Genomic DNA, 23530 nt, shown 5'->3' on the forward strand with positions numbered 1-23530 from the left:
CCAGTTGTTGTCATTTTTGTTTGTATTTCCTTATGTTGTAGGAAATGAAGTCTCTTGGTGAGGGACGAGAGAGGCTTTTCTGGCTTTTACACTTTTGTTTTCATTCATCACTTGCATTTCATTAAGTTTTCCCGGAAAGACCATTTCGGAGTTCTTAGGACCAGAAGCACGAGCATCACCTTGGACCTTGTTAAAAATTTAAATTCTTTGGCACCACCTTAGACCTTCTAACTTAGAAAAATTATATCAGGGCCCAGAAATCTGTGTTTTACCGAACACTCCAAGTTATTTTGATTCACAGTAAGGTTTCGGATCCATGGTGTTGTCAATATCTCTTAGCATTAGCCATTGGTATAATGTTGTTCTCTTAGCTGTGCAGTCAAAGCCCCTGTCAAATACCCGATACATCGTACCAGCTTGTGCATTCCCTTCTACTCGTATGCTGTTCCCATTCAACACTGCATTTGTAATAACAACTGGAACTCCACCTAGTGCCAGGAACTGTCTAGACTCTACCTACCCAATGACTGAGTCCTTTCTCGCTAAGGCTAGTTTAAGGTAGGATTCTACCACTTACCACTGAATGAATCCTGACTAACACACCGGAAACACTTGAGTGTATATGGGAAATATATCTCTCTACTAACATTATTAATACTAATCATTTAGGACCACATACTCATATCGTGCATTGCTGCTTACCGCATGCTTTCGTATGTTACTTCATGTGGTCCTAACTGTGAGATGGGCAGAGCCGATTCTGCCATAGATGCATACGGCTCTCTCTATCTGTGGATCATCTTGAGTATTTTTTTTATTATGATATGAAACATAATGTGAAACAAGGTAGAAGCTTCTGGTTGTTCACAGCCGTGCAAGAGGCTCTCATTCTTTTATTGCCTTTAATTGAAACTTGTTCCTATAATCTCAGGAGGACCGAAAAGATAAAGACCTGTCCTCTGACTTCCTCAGAGGCCTCTTCTGCAGGATTTGCTGTCACTAGGATGACACAATCTATCCACAAAGCATATGACAGTGTTCAATGACAATATTCCTCACACGCTTTCTGGGTGTATATGCAGTTTCCAAATGACATACTTGATCCTATCATTTTGGCAGTGCTCACATTCAATACAAATCACTGCTCTCCGCTAACTGTGATTTACATTTGCTGTTGAGACAGACGAGCTGGTTTTCCCATTGCACTGCTTCTGTATTTTCCATCTATATTCTTGGTCTCTCGGTCTTGAAAACAAATTAGTAAGCTTTCCTCTTGCAGATATTTGGTTGCTGATATTTCAACCAATCACCCAGAAAACATTAGTTTAAACACCTAACGGTTGGGTGGTATGAAGTTTGAAATTGTGGCAGAGAATAGAAAATACCTAAGGCAAGACAATACTAAGTCTAAAAAGCACTCTCTGCTTAGGTGAGTCTGTTAGGTTGGTTCCATGGATCCCAGGTCCAAGGTCGGCTCCTGCAAGAGAGTAATTGAGGTGATATTTTTAGAAAACCCTTGAAGGGGGTGAGAGAAAACAGGGGAAGGAGCCAGAGAAATAAATGTGTGGTTTGAGAAAACATCTAGCCTCAGATTGTTCTCGCTGCAGGATCCAGAGAGCGAATCATATGGCAGAGTATGTCCTGCTCAGAGAAAAGGGACTGGGCTGTTTGACCTATTCCACTGGTCAATCACTGGCTATGAGTTGCCTCCAGGGAAAGGTGGCGCCACACCCCAGACACCTTCAGGAGAGGCAGCTCCCATCAGCTAAGGACAGTTTCCTGGAGAAGGTTGTGGGCAGGAAACTTTCGTAGGCAACACCTGCAGTAGCTGAGCGAGGGGGAATTAGGGAAGCAACAGATTCTCATATAGGAAAAATAATTACCTGTAATTCTAATAATAATGATAGCGATGCTAATAATAGGAAAGAATTATAGTGTTTCATATATGTGATGCCTCGTTTTGAGTACTTTGTGGCTATTGACTCATTTAATCCTCAAAACACTCATGTGTGGGTAGGTAGTATTATTATCTCCATTTTACAGGTGAGGAAACTATGAATGGCCATGGAGATAACATAGGAATCAAGGGAAAACAAAACCCAGGCATCGTGGAAAATGTAATTCACGCACTATGTCTATGGGAAAAATAAGGTAGACCTGGTGTTTGAAAGATGACTATCTAGATGGATGTGGTTCTAGATAAGAACAGGTAAGAATTGAGAGGTACATGGGGGCACCTGGGTGGCTCAGTGGGTTAAGCCTCTGCCTCCGGCTCAGGTCGTGATCTCAGGGTCCTGGGATCGAGCCCCATGTCGGGCTCTCTCTTCAGCGGGGAGCCTGCTTCTCCCTCTCTTTCTGCCTACTTGTGTTCTCTCTCTCTGTCATATAAGTAAATAAAATCTTTAAAAAAAAAAAAAGAATTGAGAGGTACTTGGATAATAATGAGGATATTGGCAATAACACTCTACTATTCATAAAATGTGCTTACCAACAATATATTTAGATTTCTACAATAACTAACCTGGTGAGATAGGACTTGGATTTTATTTTATTTTATTTTTTAAAATAAAAATATTTAAAATATTTTAAAATGTTTTTTAAAAATATTTTATTTTTTAAAATATTTTATTATTTCACAGACAGAAATCACAAGTAGGCAGAGAGGTAGGCAGAGAGAGAGGGGGAGCCAGGCTCCCCGCCGAGCAGAGAGCCCGATGCGGGGCTCGATTCAGGACCCTGGGATTATGACCTGAGCCGAAGGCAGAGGCTTTAACTCACTGAGCCACCCGGGCGCCCCAGGACTTGGGTTTTAAAGAAGGCAAATAGTCACAGTGTTTGTGATCAACTTCCTGGCGCTCAGGAGAGGTATCTGAGCTAGGTTTCTAGATCAGTTCTGTACTGTCCAAATGGGAATATTTTCAACAGATACAACTAAAAGAATAGAATAAATGTTTGAAGAGTGTTGTAGTCTGAATTGTGTGTGCACAAAATTCAGGTGTCGAAATCTTAACCCTCCATGTGACTGTATTTAGCGTTAGGACCTTTAGGGAGGTAATTAAGGGTAAATGATGTCCTAAGCTTGGCCTTAATCCAGTATGTCTGGTGTCCTTATAAGAAGAGGAAGAGAACCTCAGTGATGTTCACACAAAGAAAAAGGCCTACCTAACACAAAGATCAATGTCAATGACAACTACTGACAGAAACAGTCATCACTAAGTGTATGGAACACACCCTTGGACTTCAGGATGCAGCAGATCGACACATGTAGTCCAACCCAATACATTAACTCTTACTGGTTTGCTAGAGTTGTCGAGACAAAACACCAGATTAGGTAGCTTTGGCAGAAGATTTTAATTTTCTCACAATTCAGAGATTAGCAGTTGAATGTCAAAGTTTTTGGCAGGGTTGGTTTCTCCGGAGGCCTCTCTCCTGGACTTATGGGCGACATCTCCCTATGTCTTCATGTGGTCATCTCTCTGTGTCCTCATCTCTTCTTATAAGGACCCCACTCCTGTTGGATGAGGACCTACCCTAATGACCTCATTTTAATTTAATTACCTTTTTAAAACCCCTATTTCCAAACACAGTCACATTCTGAGGTACTGGGGGTTCAGACTTCAACATATTGGAATTTTGGGAGGACACCATTCAGCCCATACCGCTGACCATTTCTGGAAAAAAAAAATACAAAAAAACTAAATATCCTCCAAGTACCTTGTACACATGGTATGTCACTACTGAGAAAATTAGCTGCAGATGTTTCCTTTTGTATGCATTGTTTTGCTTTGTACTGAATGACTTCACTAAGACATCTGCAGCTGATTGGATCCGTGGCTGAATGGGAGGTGGTTGGGAAGAGGGCTGGCCTGTTGCAAGAATTCTCCTTAATAACACTACTTTGCTGTGAGTAGGGAGAGTCAACCCAAACATACCCTTTGTATTGATGGCTTGAATTCATAGCCTACAAAGGGAAGTTAGAAACAGAAGGTAAAAGAGCAACAGAAAGATGAGTCAGGAATGGTGGGGTGATGGGCGTGGGAGCAACAGATGCCTTCTGTACTGCCATGGGTCTCTTTGTTCTTAGATCCATTTCTTATGCTGCATGCGCGTGGATCTATGTCGCTAGCTACTGGTTGTCTTAAGCCAATGGAGGAACTGGTAAGACATGTGCCTTCAGGAAGAAGGGACAGCCCACTGTCCTGTCCCCTCCCTTCCAGTCTTAGTTGATATTGCCTCCTGTATTCTGTATTACCTCATGATTCCAGCTCTGTCAGAAGCACCATCTTCGATGGTCTCAGCTTCCATTAGTCTGGCTTTCCTTCCGCGATTCCATTTTCCTCCAGGTAGGGTCTGGTAACACTGGACGTCCCTTTGTCTCTTCAGCCCTCAGAAGGAGAGCGGATTTTAGCTGTTTTTAATGAGCTCTTCATCCTCCAATAGGCTTCTTTCTCTTCTCTTTCATCATCTGTGAAACCAATTCCTCTGTTAAATTCCTCATACTTGAAATACCTAGAGTAATTTCTGCTTTCCTGACTGGACCACAGTTCCATCATTTTCAGAGGAGATGAATTCAAGAATCGTCAAGGCAACACCTATTCCACACTTAAAACATATGAATAGCATGGGTAGCATTCTGTTTCCAGTCTTTGGTGTGAATTGCATGGACCCTTTTCGGAGTTTCTTCTCTGTCTCATAGGGTCATATATCCATCATCTGAGATACCTGAAGCCCATCTCTGAGTTTTGCAACCAAAGCAATGACCTATAAGGAAACAGCACTTTTATCAAAAAGGCAAATTATTTCTTTGCCTGGTCATAGAAATGGTAAAGCAGGACAGAGTCTAATAGCAATCTTCTTACTTACATGGATGTTTATCCAATTTACCCAATTACCCCTGGAATTCTTAGACTGGGATCCAGTAGGTAAGGCATATGTGGTTAGAAGGTGGACCAATGTCGCAGGCATTGTAATACTTCTTGAGGATTCTACCCCCTTTAAATTATTCAAACAGTGGAGATGGTTATCTTTTTACTATGCACATTCCTATAAAAGCCTCAGAGGTGACCTTATAATACTGTTGCAGCAGAATCATGAAAAAATCTTGAATATCGGTCTGATTTATTAGGAAGGGGCACATGCAACCTGGGGCCAACACGGTTATAAATTTTTTTTAAAAAAGCCCTGTAGATGGTTCTGATACACACCCAATGCCAAGAAACTCTGGTATAGATTGGTAGAATGATGCAATGTCTTTCAACATTTTTTCCTCCAGTAATCATCAGTTAGCTGTGTGGTTGATTTTCATGCTCTAAGTTGACACATGTTATTGAAAGCATATTTGGAAAAATAAATATTATTTGGCATTATTTCAAATTAAATGCATGGCAAGGACTTTGGGGTGTTCTATGAGATTCCCGTGGGGATAGAGCAAGAAGCTCAAATCCCAATCCCAAGAGGAAGATGTCTGTGTAACAACAACCCCACAGATGTTAGTCTGGAGTTTCCCAGCCAGTTGCAGCAGTGCTACCTCGAAAACCTCCTCATTAAATCAAACGATGTGGGTTTCTGTGTAAGCATCTGGAGTATCACTCACCAACAGACTATAAATTAATGCTTCTTGTAGCACAGCTCTGCTGACGGGGTCTGGGACAACACAAGGGGCACATCATGGGGAATGGAGTGACCAAAATCCAGTAGAACAGAACTACCTTCAAGGCAGTCAAAGCTGCCTGGCAGGAGAAGATGGATGAGTAAGAGAAATGAACCGATTGTCGTAGGCATGGGTAGACAAGAAGAGCATGGCCACCGAAAAGGGGCCGTGGGTCTGAGTGTCCTTGCTGGGGGAGACCAGTCTGAGCTCATCTGCTCTCAGATCAGAGTCAGAGAGGGGTGGGAATAGCCTTGTAGGGAAAGAATGGCAGTCCTGAATACGAATTTACTGGTCCTGCGTCCTGGAAATCACACATTCGAAGGGAGTGAGAAAATCAGGAGTCAGAAGGCACAAAGCCTTTCCCCCTGGACCGTCACTCTGTGACAGTGGCTGTGGGTTCAGTTTTCCCATTAAGCCAAATTGCAGTGGATTTAGGGGAAAGGAACAGCCGTGGGATATGGTACAGCTGGAGTTTCCAAATGGGCAGGAGAGGGAACGGCACCAGGAATGTGAGCCTGTGAGTGTTCACGGACTCTGGGACCCACCTGTTTTTCTTAGTGTGGTCAGTGTTGTGTGCGTGCTGGTTTTTAAAGGGATGCTTCTTTTTTACACAAGGAAAAAATGCAAAACTGTAAAGTATGTCCATGTATTTTTACTTAAATGATAACAGATTCAAATGATCTGTGCGATGTTATTCAATATTAAGGACATCACAGTGGTGAGATAGATAATTTACCACCCACTTATTTGGAATAGTTATTTGCACATTTACTTTGTTAACGTTTTCTATTTACGGTTTAAGGTTAGGAAGATAAATCATTTTGTGTTGATGGGGGAAATAAGGGAAGGACTCTGTAGTTGTTGTTTTTTTTTTTTTTTTCCTTGAACTTGAATGCCTTCAGTGAAAGAACCTCAAGGCATATGCTTCTTTGAGATAAAATGCATTTTGCCTCACTGTCCTCCCCCTCATATCAAGGGCCTCTGCTTCACCCTGTCGGATGTTGGCTCTGAGACATGTCTTATCTCTTCCTAACATGCATCCTGCCATGTTATATTTCTTAAATGAATGGAAACCTTGTTTAAACAGGGGAGGAATATAATGATCATCTCACCTGTTTAAATGACTGTATGAGTGTGCTTTGGTCATCATCATTAAAAATGTGTTTACTTGGCAAGTTCTGCTGTATAAATTACTAGAAGAACTCCCCACAATAGTTATCCAGAGATGGAAATACAGTTAAGTGACTACTTCCATATGTATTTTAAAATTAAAGGTGGCAGTTTCATAAAGTGACAAAGGAATGGGTTTTGGAGTTGGAGCTTAATTCTGATTGTATGTTTTCCATTTACTTCTAATGTAGACTTGGGCAAGATATATGACCTTGTTATGACCTCTGAGGCCACCTATAAAAATGAGAATAAAATCCACTTTATTCAGTTTTATCCAAAAAGGGAAGCCACATGAAAACACCTTGCAGATTTGGCACAAACAGAAACATGATTTTTTTGCTTCTTTTAGTGTCTTCATTTTCCTATTTTTTATTCTTCTTTGAGAATTCATTGGTAATACTGTATGTTGTTACATAGAGGTTTGCAACTGACTTTGTTCATATCTTCCAAGAGAGTGAAATTTGCATTTTCTTAAGATAACAGACCAGCAGAGAAACTTCTGTGAGTGTACAGCTTTGGAGCTGGTGGGTCAGAGGACATCATCTTAGCTCCGGTGATTTTTCTCTTGCCTTTTTGATCACTTAGCATCATCCTTCTATTTTAATTTAAAATTTTCTGAATGTTATCAAAATGGGCATGTTCTAGTTCCATAGAAAGACGTTCTGAATGCATATTCTAGAAAAGACTAAATGGCTGCCCATGTTCTGAATACCTATCAAAATGGTTTGACAAGTTCAGTTTAAAGAGAAAAGGACTGGGGCGCCTGGGTGGCTCAGTGGGTTAAGCCTTTGTCTTCAGCTCAGGTCATGATCTCAGGGTCCTGGGATCGAGCCCCACATCGGGCTCTCTGCTCAGCAGGGAGCTGCTTCCCCCCCTCTCTCTGCCTGCCTCTCTGCCTGCTTGTGATCTCTGTCTGTCAAATAAATAAATAAAATATTAAAAAAAATAAAGAGAAAAGGATATAAGAAATGGGCGTCAAACAATAAACAACCTTTAAGGGCATGAATTCAGGCTGCTTGACTTTTTCAGAATGACTAGTTTCCAGTGTTAAAGGACCCACATAAAGAGCTCTTTCTATAGGGGACACTAACATTATGATATCACCGCAGCTGGCAAGGGCAGCTGGGACATTGGCTAGGTAACAGAAAACATGTTGCTGGGCTTCATTTCTTTCTAAACAAGGGCATTTTCCATATTTTGAATGGAAGACCTATCATTTCATACACCTAAAAAGAAACCAGGTGATGTAGTAAAAGGTTATGAGTTTTGGAGTCGGATAACTCAACTGAGGCCACATCCCAGCTGGACACATTTGACGAAGTCCTTTTTCCATCGGTACCTCAGTGTCTGAAAAATGGGGCAGTGCCATCCAATGTGCTGGCTGGTCGTGAGGATTTAAATGAGATACTGCATGTGCAAATGCCTGGCATATCCTAGATTCTCAATAAGGGTCACTGTTGGCTTGTTTGTTTGTCGCCAATGATATTCTTGTTTATAACCATAACGGTTAAACCCCGAAGGCCTAGGCCACTTGGGAAATCTCACAGAGCTCCCATGGAGAAACCTTTTAAGGACTCCTGTGAAGTAATATCATGAACATATGGAGTGGATTTCCAACTTGAACGCACTCTGGCCTCGGGATTAAGATTAAAATTATTGACTTTTACCCACCCCGGAAAGTCTGACAGGAATTCAACACATTTTGACCCCTCACAAACCTGACTGAGTTTGGAAACACCAAGGAGCAAGGAAATGTTAGGTGAAGTAATCTGTCTGCCTCCAAGCCTACAGAGTGCGTCTGACTGAAAGCTCGGGGTTATACATACAGGTGACCTATTGTGAGATGGACTGTGGTGACTTTTTAATACCATAGCCATTTTTTCCTTCTCTCCTGCATTTGCATTTTTGTGGCAACTCTTCAAGATTGAATCCCTAGCTCAACCAGAGCATTTTCCTCAGCCTTACTTGTTAGCTCATTCCCAGAGTTATGCTACAGTTGGATGAGGTTCAGTTGCTTCTGAGAGGCTGTTGTTTGACGTTTGGATTCCATTCACATGACTTCATCCTTCACAACTCACAGATGATCATGAATAATAAATGCTGTCATGAGTATGTTATGTGAAAAGTAGTATTTAAGAGGCTGAATTTCTGAGGCAAGACCTGTGAGGCTGTAGGGGGACATCGAGGTTATAAGGAAACTTACCGCCTCTCGGAACTAGACTCTTAATTATGTCCAGTCTCTTCCTCAGTCTTTCTGATGAAACTCCTAATCCTGATGCGGTTGTAGAATAGAATTAGAGACTGAGGAAATGTTAAAACCAAGAGTTCATTTGTCCAGCTTGCTAATTCTACTGGTGAGATAACAGATAAAAATATTTTCCTTGGAAGGTGATGTTCAAAACATATGTATTGCATTAAGGATAACAAGACTATGAATTAATTTATGAGTATTAAGATATGAAGTATTATATAAGTATCAGTATATGAAAGGTTACGTGAGGCCAAAGCCAAATTTAAGAATAGGGATCTATGGTGCTAGCTGTCCATTGAATGTTAGACAATAGAGGAAAGTATGAGTGAGTGGAAAACATTTTGTATTAAAATATATATATATATATATAAATAATTCGACTTGTGTTTTTACTAGTCATGTTACCTGTACACATGACTTTGTACTTAAGTGTACAAAGCCCTGCAGTCCCTTTATCTTATAAATGAAAATAAGGATATTGCCATGTAGGAATGTTATAAGTATTATAATATATATGCAATAATTTAAAGCAAACCTAAAATGCAGTATGTCCTCAATAAGTACTATGAACACTCCTAATAACCAAAAATATATTGTGGGTCGGAAGCACTGTGATTCACAAAAACTGTACTTTTTGAGAGACAGAGAGGGTAGATAATTCTAAATGCCCTACCACTAGTCCAAGGTTACAGAGTGACCATAGCAAATTTGAATGGGTAGCGGATCTTGGTTTGCTGGGTGTAAGGAGATGACGTTAGATAACAAGCAGTCCAGGTCACGAAGTGGTAGACTGGACTGGTGGAATTTGGGAGCTAGGTGCTAGGGGACCTGGGTTTGCACCCTGGGGCATCTGCTTCCTATTTGCATAACCTTGAGTAAATCAGTGAATCACTTAAAGCTTCCATTTCCACATCTATGAAATGCTGATAATAATAGTGTCTCTCAGGGTTGTTGTGAGGATTATGTGCAGAAACTCAAGCAAAATGCTTATGGAGTGCTAAGCCCAGAACTCTGTTCCTTCCCCCACTCCTCCGTGTGTGTGTGTGTGTGTGTGTGTGTGTGTGTGTGTGTGTGTGGTGTCAAAGTACACACAACATAACATTTATTGTCTTTACGTCTTTTTTCCCTTCTTGACTATTTTCAAGTGCAAATTCAGTGGCATTAAATACATTGACGGTGTTTCGTAACTACCACCACCATCCATGTCCCTAACGACTTAGGGCCTGTTCCTGTGGTCTGGAGGGAGCACATTCAGTCTTCCATCCATTGGGAACCTATATTCAGAAATAGAATCGCTGGATCCTGTGCTCATTCTGTCTTTAAATATTGGAGGCACTACCATGCTTTGTTTGCTGTAGTGGCCGCGCCATTTCTTGGGAGCACCAGCGGTGCACAAGGGTTCCCAGGGCTCCCCGTTCTCATCAGTGCTTCCTACTTTTCTGTTTTGTTTTACAGTAGCCAACATCATGGGAGTGATGTGGGTAAATATTTTTTTTTAATACTGGGTTCATATTATTATGGGTCTCATGTTCTCTCTGGACTATGGTGTATGATTCCCACTGTCCACCATCCTGGCCAGCGATTAATTTTGGGATGGTAGCTAAGTTAGGCATGGACTAGGGAATGGAGCTTCTCCAACAACAATGATGTGCCTGGAGGGGAGGAGGCTAAGAAATCTCAAGCATGGGGTAGGTGAAACAAGTCAGAGAAAGATAAATGGATGGTTTCATTTGTATGTGGAATTTAAAAAATTAAAAAAACAGAATCTTAAATACAGAGAGCAAACTGCTGGTTGCCAGAGGGGAGGTGGGTGGGGGAGGCTGGGTGAAGTAGGTGAAGGGGATTCAGAGGTGGAAACTTCTGGTCGTAATACCAATAGGTCATGGAGATGAAAAGTACATCATAGGGAATGTAGTGACTAACATCGTAATAGCACTGTGTGGTGACTACACTTACCATACCAAACGGTGAGACTTGTCCCATCACTATGTTGTAGCCTGGAAACTCCTGTAACGTTCCATATCAACTATATTCTAATAAGGTGTTTAAAAAAGAATCGAAAACTCCAAGGCATGGGGAAGATGAAGGAGGAAATGCATCTCTTCAGGAGGAGAGAAATGATCTTCTCCTGGCCATACTAGCCCAAGCTGTATAAAACTCCACATCTTCATGTACGTAAGATTTTTTTGGTTATAGGTTGTGGAACTTTGAGTTTTGGAGCTGAGCATCTGAGGGGCCCCACCCGTAGAGGGTGAGAGAGTGGCCATGACAAAGAGGTTGCTTCACAGGTTGCAGTGAGACCTTGCTAGAGACCGCCAAGGCAGCGATCCTGCTTTCTGGAAGTCCATGGTTTCTCAGGTGGGGTTGAAAAGTGCCTCTGAGCTTTTACCCACCCTGGGCAAGGCAACAAGGTAGTCTCCAAGAGGATCAGCTTCTGTAACCCTAGGAATCCTAAAGTGTAGTGGGGGGGTGGTGCACTAGAAAAAGGATAAGATGCACTCAGTGGTACCCTGGGCAAGTAGAGGCTCAGAGACCTCGCAGACTCTGAGCACTTGAAATCTGATCTGGCAGTAGAATGGAAGCTAGGGGAGTATTTTGCAAAATAGGGAGGTCTATTAAGGCACCATGCATGTAGATTCATCCAGAAGCTGATGTTTTGGGAGTGTTGTAGCACCAAATGTGGCAGATCAGCCTTGCCTTTGATTTTCTGTGACCACATTCTATGTCCATGCAAACAGCAGGGAGCTTCTGCATACAAGGCTCATTAAAACTGTGCTCCTCAAATTTAATGATCACTTGATTGTATTAGGGGTAAAGTGTGAACATAGGTGTCACATTCCAAAGGTTGAGGAGTGGATCAAGCTCTTCAGAGAACAAGGTGATTCGGATAGAATTCTCCAGAAATCTTGGTCCCCAATCCAGACTCCATGACTTCATTTATTGGATAGGTGATCTCTGTCACATTACCTCACCTTTCTGACCCTCAGTCCTCAGCTGTAAAAGGATGGGACCTAACAGCACTGACTAAAGGCCACAGATACAATGACAGCTGCATGTGTTTAGTACCACATTAAGAATACTGAGTGTTGTAGATAAATTGGAGGCAAGTGTGGACGATTGCATTTTCTAAAGAAAGAGCAACAATGTCATCTATCATGGTTACTCATCTATGGTGTGACCTTGATGCCAGTGTGACCTTGCTTTAAAAGGCTGACATCTGTGCTTCTCCCTCCTGGAGGCTAGATTGGCTTGTGACTGGTGGTGGTGTGAGTCTTGAGGCGAGGCTGTGGAGGGGCATCGTGGCTTCTGCCTTGCTTGCTGGAACTTCTCCCCTTGAAGTCTTCAGCTGCTGTGGAAAGGGCCCATCTGTCCCAAGGCATGTGGGCTGTGAGGAAGCTCAAACTAGCTCAAGTTGAGAAACCAGACTGAGAGCTCTCATGACTTTATGGATAGCTTGAGAGATGTCTGGCCAGTCTCTAATGGTTGTGTCCCTGCTTTTCTAGCAGTAGCCACCTTCTGACCAACTGTGGGAAGGTTCTTGAGCCAGCACTACCCAACTGAACCCTTCTTGAACTCCTGGGCCAAATAAATATAATGCCATCAGGCATTATATTTGAGGTGTTTTATTGTTCAGTGAAAGATATCAGAATGGTAGTACCCCTCTCCTAGAGGCTTCCTCAGAGAAATAACATCAAAAATGCGACCTTGAGGGTAAGTGAAGTTAAGGGGTTGGGTGTGGTAGTGACTGGTAGTACTCCAGTCAAAGACCCAAAGTGAGGGAGAGTGTCCATGGCAGGAAGTCCATGGAACATTCAGGTGTGGTTAGGGAGAGTTTGAACTCTGTGTGCTATTCAGGAAAGAGGGTGGCAGGGATTTCCTGACTGTGTAAAGCGCTTGGACTTTATCCTAAGGGTAATTAGAAACCATCGATGGCTTGTAGGGAAGCTAGAGTCAAGCCAGCTTGGTTCTTTTCTTTTTGTTTGGTTTGTTTTAAAGATAATTTTGACCCCAGTGGGAAATGCAGTTTGGAGGTAGATGAGATGGACAAGGGTGGCACCTAGGGAGACTGTAGTAGTAATTTGGGTGAGAGGGGAGGGTAGGATGAATTAGGGGTGAGGAGGGACGCATAGACAAACAAAAGGAAGAAACCACTGGAATCGCGTTCAAGAATGAAGTTCTGGATTGTACCTTGCGTAAAGTGATACCACTTGATGCTGTAGGCTTCAAAGGAAAAGGAACAGATTTCTGGAGTGGCACATGGGAAATAAGCTTAATTTGGGGCCTACTGATTAGGAGGTTCAAGTGTCCCACTGTTCATGTGTACATAATGTGTGACTCAGTGGAGAGGTCTATGTGTGGGAGTAATGGGAGTGTAGATGGTCGCTGAAGGACATGGGAGGGGTGAGGTCATCTGGGGAAAAACTTGAAGGGCAAGGGAGTAGAGCCCTTGAAACAAGACTGAGGAACAAAGGCATTTATGTGGTGGGCAGAGTGAGCAAAGTCTATGAAGGAGACCCAAGGGCAGGGCAGTCAGAGGTCAGGAAAAAGCCCAAGTATGGGCTCTGATAAGAAATGAACGAGACTCCTTTTAATAGTTGTCCTTGGTACCCGATTGCTACAGACTAGTCAAGACAGTGAAGATTCAGGACACACGTCTGCTCTTGAGTTGCATGTGGGGTTGATGAGGTTGGAGGGGACAGCTTTGGCGCAGGAATGGGGACGAGTCAGACTGCTGTGAGTTGAGGTATGGAGAGGGGTAAGAGGGTAATGTCAGCACAGAAGAACTTGCCAGTGTCATTTGGCTAAAGAGAGAGGAGGAATGGAAAGAAGGCAAAATCTGGCAACAGAACTTACGCAATGAGGGAGAGGTTCTAAGGGCGCACTCTTCTCTGCGGTCATCCTGAGTCACTGGAGTTGCGGTCAGTGCCCCTGAGGAATGGAGTGTTAGATTTTATTTAATTGTAATTGACTTAATTGAAATAAGTACACGTGAGAAAAGGGTAACCAGAGAAGACAAAGCAAAAAGTACAGAATCCGTAGAAAGAGAAAGAGATTTTGGGGGTGGGGGTGGAGAGTTGTGTTGTTGTTGAGCTGCTAGACACTTGCATGCTTTTAAGTGGGTATTAGGCAGCAAGGGGGAGCCTTTGAAGTTGCAGCAGAGGATCCCGGAAGGAATCAATAAAGGCTCTGAGGAGAAGGTGGCAAGTTGATGGGATCTAAAGCAGAGATGGTTGCATCGGCCTTTCAGAACGCAGGGGACGGTGAGAGGCTGTGGGAGGGAAGCGAGAGTGTGATGGGTCTGGATGGCGTTGGGTGTGTAGGCTGGTGGCAGGCAGCTGAGTGGGTTTCCAGCTGATGGATTCCATTTTCTCTGCAGGATGGGAAATGAGGTCATTTACTGCAAGCGAGGAGAAGCATGGAGAGTTAGAGGTTTCAAGAGAGTTGAGATTTAAAACAGCTTTGCATAGGAGACTGAAGGTTGCTCCATCTCTGCTGAAAGCGGAGTCTTTCTGATTCCTTGCACCTTGAGTCTTTCTGATTCCGCAGCCATGGTTATGAACGCTGCCCGGAAATTGGCCACCAATGCCTGCCTCCCAGCACCTCGCCTTTGAGATTTTTCACCTCCATCTTTTATCACCTTTATTCGTGTGAAGGCTTTGTTTTTGTTGGCCAATTCCAGGTGGGCAGGACCCATCGTCTAATTCATCCTTGTAGCCCTGTCCGGCAGAGTGCAATCAGTAAATATTTGTTGAGTGAGGGAGCCGGGGACTGAATAAGGACAAGACGCACGTGGCTGAGGCACATCCCTTCTGGGACTTGGGTTCACCTTCCTCATTCATATGCAAGACTGACTATTTCTACTTGACATTTCTTGTGGAGACCAAGGGGAAGCCCCTCCCCATGAGATGATTCAGAGAGGCATCAGTTACAATCAAGTGAAGTGACGCTCTATGGAAAAGAAAGGCTGTTAATTTTTGAGAATTTTTTTCTTTTTTTAAAAGTTCTTCTTTTTGTGGACTCCAGACAGGGCCTAAAAACGGACCCTTAGAAGGTTCCCCTTCCCACAATATACCTGACCCCCCAGAGTTCCCGCTCTTATCTTTCATTCTCCAGGATAGAAACAAACATTGGGATTGGCCAGAGCCCTGACCTCCTGACAGATGAAGGCCCACTGTGGTTAAATTCTAACCAAGATCTTCTCCCTGGGTCTCAAATTCTATCGTTTTGCGCCGTATTTACCAATGATGTTACATTTTTATCTTTATCATAACAAATATTGAACTTGTTGAGAGAAAACATGTCATGAATGCATTACTCATACTTTTCCATATTTCCCAAAGATTTTGGCAAGTGGTGGAGATGAAACTTCTGGGGTCCTATTCAGACAGTTGAGACAAAGCCGAGTGCCAAATTTTAGTGAATTCAAAGGGGGTAGAAGTGGGTGTTGTAGAGCGGCTGATAGAGTTATGTACTAAGTGATTTCACGCGGCTGGTTGATCAGTTATCAGCCTTTCCTTCGCAATGTTCTTCTTAGCTTGGAAATCAGATGATTTAATAAACAGGCATCTAAGAATGAAGAAAATGTGCCGTATGCACTAAAAATATGGGGAGCTCACCTCTTTCTCTCCCCCCTCCCCCACCCAATCCCATGCTCCTCTGAGCAATGAACTGTATGGCTGCCAATGGGTAGGCCCAAGGATTGCCTGAAATTTTTCATTATCTCATTTTTGTGCCAGGGTGTGAGCCTCTGAACCGGAACATCTTTGGGAGAATAAAATACCTCTCGACATGGATGGTTTTGAGACTACTGAAAGCCATAGTGTTTTAGAAAACGCAAATAGGCTGTTTAAAGAAGAATTTTTATTGATAAGCACCCTTAAAAACTCATTATTTGTACTGCAAGCTGAAATCGGACCATAGAAGCTCTTCTCTTGATTTCCCAAGCAACCTCATAAAAGGTTTGAGCTGACATTCTCTAATTCCAAAATCCAAAGAAAATAAATTTTATCCAGATGTTGGGCTCAGGGATGCGTGTTGCATTCCCAACAAAACGAATATTTGTTTTTTTGGGAAAATCTTACTACTGTATAGGATTTGAAGTAAGGGTTATATCTGTTTCCTCTTTCTTGTCCAGTTTCTTGTTTCCAGCCTCCCTCGGAATGCCCCTTTCCCACTTCTGAGTCTCTGGCCTCTCCATGTTTATCGACAGTGCACATGATTAAAATGATATTTTCATATTTCAGTGTAGTTGGAGCTCCTTAAAGCAGAGGGTTCTAAGTGCAAGGGGGAAAAAAAAAGATAGGCAGTTCCCTAATGGCTTATTATCATCACATTTGCAATTCAGATCAGCTCTAAATTGACTGAAATTTTTAGACACATAGCAGGCAGTTTAAACTAATGATTGTCTGGAGGTTCACATCTGACATGAACTAAGCTTCTGTTCAAAACAAATTGCAAATAATTCCTCCCTTAGAGTCAAAATGTCACTTTTAAAACTCCATGTTATTGCTAGATTTTTGTCAGTTACACACAAAAAAAGAAATCCGCTTTTATCGTAAGTATTCTGCCTTTGAACGAACAGAGTGACACCATTTTCCCATTAAAAAAAATATAACACAACAACGCATATCTATACATGTGGCTCTACATCAGTTTCACTAGGAATCGCCGCCCCCCCTCCCCCCTTCCCCTTCAAAAAATCCTAATTGTAAAGTAAAACACCCTTGGGGCAGTGGTAGACCCGTGTTGCCTAGCAACCCTCAGCAGGTAGCTGGGATTCAGCGGCAGCTGTCCTGATTCTTTGCTAAAGAACCTTCTTATTACTGTTTGTGTTAATCTTTAACCAGGCTTTTAAACCACAGTCCTGCTCTCTCAGGCCCTGTTGTTAGGCTGTGGGTACCCACCCCTCCCCCCCACCCCTCCCCCCGCTCCAGTGTTGTCCCAGAGGTAATGGTATTAAGGGTGGCTATTGAATGTTTGAAGACTGATAAATCCGGAAAGGAATTAGAATTGCACGTTCCCGCTCACTTTATTTTACATTCTTAAAAAAATATCATCGGAATTGTACCCTAATAGGAACAATGGGCGTGTTGACACACAGCTCTGACCCCGCTTTTGCGCCGGCTTGTCAATAAAGTGCGTTCCTTTTAAAAAATGCCTACGAAGACCACTTACAGAATTCATTTAGGATCTGGAGATAGCAGTGAGAGCGACTCCTGAGTCTCTTGATTTAATTATAGGAGAGCTAGGTGTGGACGGGTGGGTATAAAAACAGATTTACTAGGGCAGAAGCGTCTCCCTCTTTAAGGCAGTGTTTCTGTTCCTGTTGGGGGCTTCCTGGGACTGGAAGTTGATCATTTCAAGGAAAAAAATCTGTGTGATGATGGGACAAGCGAGGCCCATTTCACTTTAATTAGCGTAGAGCTCTGTTCCTTTCCTCAGTTAGGAAGTTTGGATGAATTTCAGAGACTGCCCACAACTGTTATTAACCAAGGGGGTAAGCTCATAAAGCATTTTAAAATGAGCTATTTCTGTCCTCCCGTTATGCAAGGTAAGAGGAAGAGAAGAAGGCACAGCTTCTCTGAGGTCTGTTCATTCCCTTTCTCTCAGTAGATTAGTCTAAAAGAAAAAAAAAAATCACAGATGATTCACTCTCAGGACCTTCATTCTGTGTCATTTTAAAGGAATTTAGGCCTTTTTCCATCATAGCATGTGGTTGTAGACCTGGTCCTATTATGCAACATAATATGTGCTTAATAATACTGATTAACTGGCTTGGAAATTGGAGAAAGGTCCGAGTAGAGAAATGAGATAACCTTTTCCTGTTTTCCAGACCTTACCAAAGTTCATCTATATCGATACAATCTTCAAACTCGGGATTACACACCATGTGCACACACACTATGTGATTACTGTCCAGATTTCTGAATTCCATTGATATTCTCCTTTTTGTCGGAGGCCGTTCTAAAAATATTTTGATCTTATGTGAAAAACCAAAAAGTATAGCTTCTTACAAATTCAAGATTTGATCGTGTTTATGATCTACCAGGGTAGAGATGGACTAGTTCATTTTTATTCCTCTGATGACACCGAACATCCAACACAGGAGATGTACCTTATATTTCTGTCGGAGCAACTGAGACACGGAGCTTGTTATCTAGATTTTAGGCTGAAGTGTTTGGATGCCTTGCAAGTTCCAGGATATCAGAAAAGAGCGGGCACATTCAGGGCGGTAAGGCGGTCGACCAGAAGTCCCATGATATCAGATCAATGTCCCCGTGTGTAAGGTGGCATTGAGGTTTCCACTGAGATCAGTTCTGCATTTAGAATACTAGCTCATTTTCTCTTTCGAGAAATGTTACCCATTCCATTTAGAAGGGATAAACCCTCTCTGTAATTTTGATTTGTCTCCTGTTTAAACTCCAACCTCTGTCTTTTATCTTTCTCTTGCCCTAAGATAAATTATTTTGTTACGTGAATGATTGCCCAAGTGGGTCAATTAAATTCTTAATACAGCTGGTGTTGATTACAATTTTGCTAATGAAAATATCTTTGTGGAGTCTTCAAGGCAACTTATAAAAATAAACTCCTCGATGAATCTAAAGGACAGTTCCGAGGGAAAAAAAATTTATTGGCAAACATGTTGGTCGATTTCATTCTATCAAAACTTGGTTTGTGAAATGATCATTTGTCAAATGCCAGTGGAGGAGAATGTCCGATAGGAAATGGCAATTTGAGAGAGTGCGCTTCTGCCTGGATTGGGGAGTCATTTTCACGGGGTTTGTCCTTTGTCTCTGCAGGTGGGGGGAGCCTAGGCCCCACATCTGTGATCTGTACGCCAGAACGCTAGCCCCAGCCCTGAGGGGTCTGTCAGGTTGGGATGACCCATGGGGGACTCCAGAGCTCCCACTGTGGTTCATTATTTAGGTTTGAACAAATATTTTCAATGTTTCCAGTCCTACCCCCCACCTCCACCATTTTTTATTTCCTCTCTCCCTCCCTTCTAACCTTCCCCTCTTCTTTCCTCTGACTTCTGAACCTAGGTATGAATAAAACACAATATATTTTATTCCTCAAGAGAATATGTTTACAGCAAGTGGAGAAGATCCATAGATTTGTTTCGTCCAGAGTTTTTCAACCTTGGCACTACCGGTGTTTCGGCCATTATTGACTTTTTTTTTTTTTTTTTTTTTTTTAGATTTTTAGATTTTTAGATTTTTTATGTATTTATTTGACAGAGAGAAATCACAAGTAGATGGAGAGGCAGGCAGAGAGAGAGAGAGAGGGAAGCAGGCTCCCTGCTGAGCAGAGAGCCCAATGCGGGACTCGATCCCAGGACCCTGAGATCATGACCTGAGCAGAAGGCAGCGGCTTAACCCACTGAGCCACCTAGGCGCCCCCATTATTCACATTTTAAGCAATAATAATTCTTTGTGGCTGGGACTGTCCTGGGCCTTGTAGACTGTCCAGCAGCCTTCTGGCCTCTGCCCATGAGATGTCAGCAGCACCTTCCCCCGGGTGTGACAACCAGAAACCTCTCCGGGCATTGCCAAATGGCCCCTGGGGGCCCCAAATCCCTCCCCGTTGAGAGCCACTGGATTAGTCCCTTCCCTGCTGTGTGGTGTGTAGGACAGCCCATCAGCATCGCCCATAAACGTGTTAGAGACGCAAGATCTCGAGACCCACCCCAGACCCACGGAATCCAAATCTGTGTTTTGGCAAGATCCCCAGATGACTTCATACGGATATGAATGGGTGGGAAGTACCGACTTTAGTGCATCATCTGAAACAGAAATTTGGGCATGTTTCCTTCTCGGGAGGAGGGAGTGCAGTTCCAAGGGTTGAGAAGTACTGGTCGCAGAATCCTCCGTCTGCGTGTTGCTGTACGTATCAGTGAGTGTATTTCAAGCAAGCACCACTGAAATATTTAAGAAAAATAAAGAGCATTGAGTAAAAATTTTTCTCCCGAGTTACTACCATACCGTCTTAGATCTCGATCCACTTTGTACCATATGATTATGAACTAAGGATACTTTGGAAATATTTTCCTATCTCCCAGGCTGGCCCATAAGGAACACTAGTAATACGGCACGCTCTAATTTCTCAGGGTCATTATGCACTAAGTGTTCTAGTAGGTGCCTTAATCCTGAACACAACTCTGTGAGGTATTAACCTCATTTGACAGATGAAGAAGCTGAGACTTTGCGAAATTGTAAGCACCTTTGTCCAGATCACAGGTTTCTATAAAATGAGAGACAAGACACAGCGGTCAGGCCCACGTTCTTCTGCCTCTCCCTTCGAAGGGGAGGAAAAAAAAAAAACCCACAATGAACATTTTCTCCAGCTAATTATGCACCAACAACATCCCCACAGATTCTCAGCCCCAGGAATGAAAAGGGGGAAAGAATCATTATTTTTTTTCCTTTAAAGCCCTCTTTTGTTCTACCTTCTTAGGCAGTGGTCTCATTATACCTTGAGAATGTCTGAGGGTAGCCAACAGCTCGGGGTGAAGAAGTCGGCTCACCCAGGTCCGTCACTGGGTCCCGCCGGAATTGGCGCTCCGCGACAACAAAGCCATCGGGTACGTTGTAAGGAGCATCCTTGGGAAAGACCGTTCGTCTCTTGTGTTTGAGATGTGCCCACCAATGGCTGAGAAGGTGGACGACGGACTGCTTAGCTAGCCTGAGGTTTAAGAAGCAGACGCAAACTGCGAGGGAAAACTAAATGTGGCGTTTACATGGTTTAATTGGAAACTAATACCTCTGTGATGCCTCATTTTTTTCCTTCATTAGAGACACCCTCTGCACTTCTGATCCTTTCTTCAGCGGAGCTTCTCCTGCTGTATCTCCAACCTATTTTTTATTCAACCTCTATTCCATCCGACGGTACGCCAGCTTCCTTCTATCACCATGGTGACACCATGGGCTTATGCCTTTATTAAAAATTTATCTTAAATAGATCTTCTAGGAACTAGTCTTTGAGGCAATGACAGTTTTTCAGTTTCAAATCCACCATAATGTCCAGATACTGGGAATTTGTGTGCAAATATTATTCCACTATTACTATAAAGGGAAATAAAGCAAAATGTTTAAAATTAGCTGCTATTCCTGCTAGCTACTTATGCATGGAAAAGACATTTTATATGCATTCCAGTCTTACTTTCCAAGTGCACTTGGCACACATTCCTTTTAAAGAAGAACTTTATGTGGGCTTGAATTAGCTCCTATGATCATGTACTATCGGTAAATTTTGAGCCTTTAAAAAATGCCGTCCGGAAATATAGCCAAAGGAAAAAAAAAAAAATCAGAAATGTGAATAAGTAACATGCACGTAATTGGCCTCATTTAAAGCTTAAAAAGTACATTTTTGTCCACCTATGAAAGATCAAATATTAAATACAGCGATCTGGTTGAACAATGTATGTTTCTCAATGATATTATAAATAATTTTAGTGGTGGGAAAAGGATTATATGTTCATTGAAAAAAGATACAGAATTTATATGTGATGACCTGTATCTATAGCTTTTTAGTTAAATACCTTTGGTTACATGTGTATCTATCTACTTAGACAATTGAGTAAATGCCAAATATTAAAAATGGCTATCGCTAGTTTATCAGTTTATGGATAGCTTTTAGCTTTCTAAAGCTTTTCTCTGTTTTCTATAGTTTCTTTAGTGAGCATAAAATGCTTTTGAAATCAGAAAAAAAAATGAATATTTAAGTATAAAATTCTACCTGGATTGCACTAATATGATTAAGAGGTCCCTGGGATTTTTGCATATTTTTCTCATATTTAAAGAGTTCATTGTTACCGAAACTACTCTTAACCTGGTGCTTTTGTTTTAAAAGAGGGTTTCAAAACAGTTATTCTAGATGAAGGACGGAGACTATTGTCTTTGCCACGGATAATGAAAAATGAGTTAGAAGGAGATAGGAACCAAATCAGGGGAAATTGTCCCGAGTGTGTATAAATTAAATAGCTAATTTTCCAAAAGGTCAAATCGGGAGTCTGCAGATGGGTTTGACAATAGAAGAGATTGCAGGGGTATTTTTCATTATGATTAAACAAAAACGTACTTAAATAAAGCAAAATGTAAGAAGGTGCTTTTCTATATGGATATGATTAATGGGTATTTGGGGGGGAAAATTCTCAAAGGATGATGCTGGGGTGGTAAGAAAAAGGCACAGGATTTGGTCACAAGAATCCTGGGATCCTAGATTTGACTCTGCCATTACCAAGACTTGGCACGGGTCATTTGATCTCTCTGGATGTCCGAGTCTTCACTTAAGAGTTTAAAGGGTTTGATTAGATGCTATCTAAGCTCTTTTATCGTTGGATCACCTGGGTAGCTGAGTGGTTAAGCCTCTGCCTTCGGCTCAGGTCATGATCCCAGGGTCCTGGGATCGAGTCCCGCATCGGGCTCCCTGCTCAGCACGGAACCTGCTTCTCCCTTTCCCTCCCCCTGCTCATTCTCTTTCTCTCACTTGTTCTCTCTCAAATATATAAATAAAATCTTTAAAAAATAATAATACATGAAATCCCTTACGGTTGAGAGTCTGATTTAGTCTACTATTTCCTAAGTTCTCCTAGTACAGATCAAATTATGGGAGTTTACTTATCTGCAGCTGGGGTCGAGGTCCCAGCTGATCGTCAGGGAGAACAACTGTGGAGGCTTCCTGGGGATGAGAGATTTCTTTGGTGGCTCGTCAGCTCTGTTATTCTTTCCAACTAAATGAAGCCAAGCAACATGGAAAGTAGACCCAAGCACACAAAATCCCTTCTTGATTTCCACCGAACAGCGCTTTTCCACTTGGAACAATATTTGCACGTATGGAAGTATTTCATCTTTTATAAAGTTTAGTATAAACTTGGGACGAGAAGCCATGAATGGTGACAATAGCAGTTCTGTTTTATGAAGACAAGTGTCTGTTAAACATATCTGATAGGCACACCTATATGTGAATGTGTGGGTTAAAAAGACATTTAATTATTAAGCATAGATAAATGTATTAGCTTTTAAAGCAGCTTTATTGAATGCAGTATAATTGATTTCAACAAACTGTACATATTTTAAGTATATGATTTGGTATATGGATATACACATAATCCCTCACCAAAACCAAATTAATAACCATAACACCACCCCAAAATATTGAGTTGTTTCCCATGGTAATTCCTCTGCAAACTTGAATGTGCTATTACGAGTGGCTCGAAGTTCCTTTTTATTCTTTGTAGTGTGAATATCTGATCATTCCAGTACTTATTTGTCAAAATATTGTACTTTCTCTTCATTAAAACTTTGTTAAAAAGCATTTGACCACATGTGTGTAGGTTTCCTTCTGAATTAACCTACTCTGCGTCATTGATGTGGTTCTCTCTCTGTATGTGGATTCCACATTGACTCCATTCCTATAGTTTTATAATAAGTGTTAAAGTTAGGCAGTATAGATCCTCTGAA

General features: G+C 42.1%; 1 long non-coding RNA gene across 1 annotated transcript in view; it reads left to right on the plus strand.

Moving 5' to 3' along the window:
• The window catches only part of LOC131834810 (uncharacterized), a 231162-nt gene that overhangs the window by 113132 nt on the left and 94500 nt on the right, over positions 1-23530 (plus strand). The gene's annotated exons all lie outside the window — the stretch shown is intronic.

The sequence above is a fragment of the Mustela lutreola genome, chromosome 6, assembly GCF_030435805.1.
Source record: "Mustela lutreola isolate mMusLut2 chromosome 6, mMusLut2.pri, whole genome shotgun sequence".
Taxonomy (NCBI): domain Eukaryota; kingdom Metazoa; phylum Chordata; class Mammalia; order Carnivora; family Mustelidae; genus Mustela; species Mustela lutreola.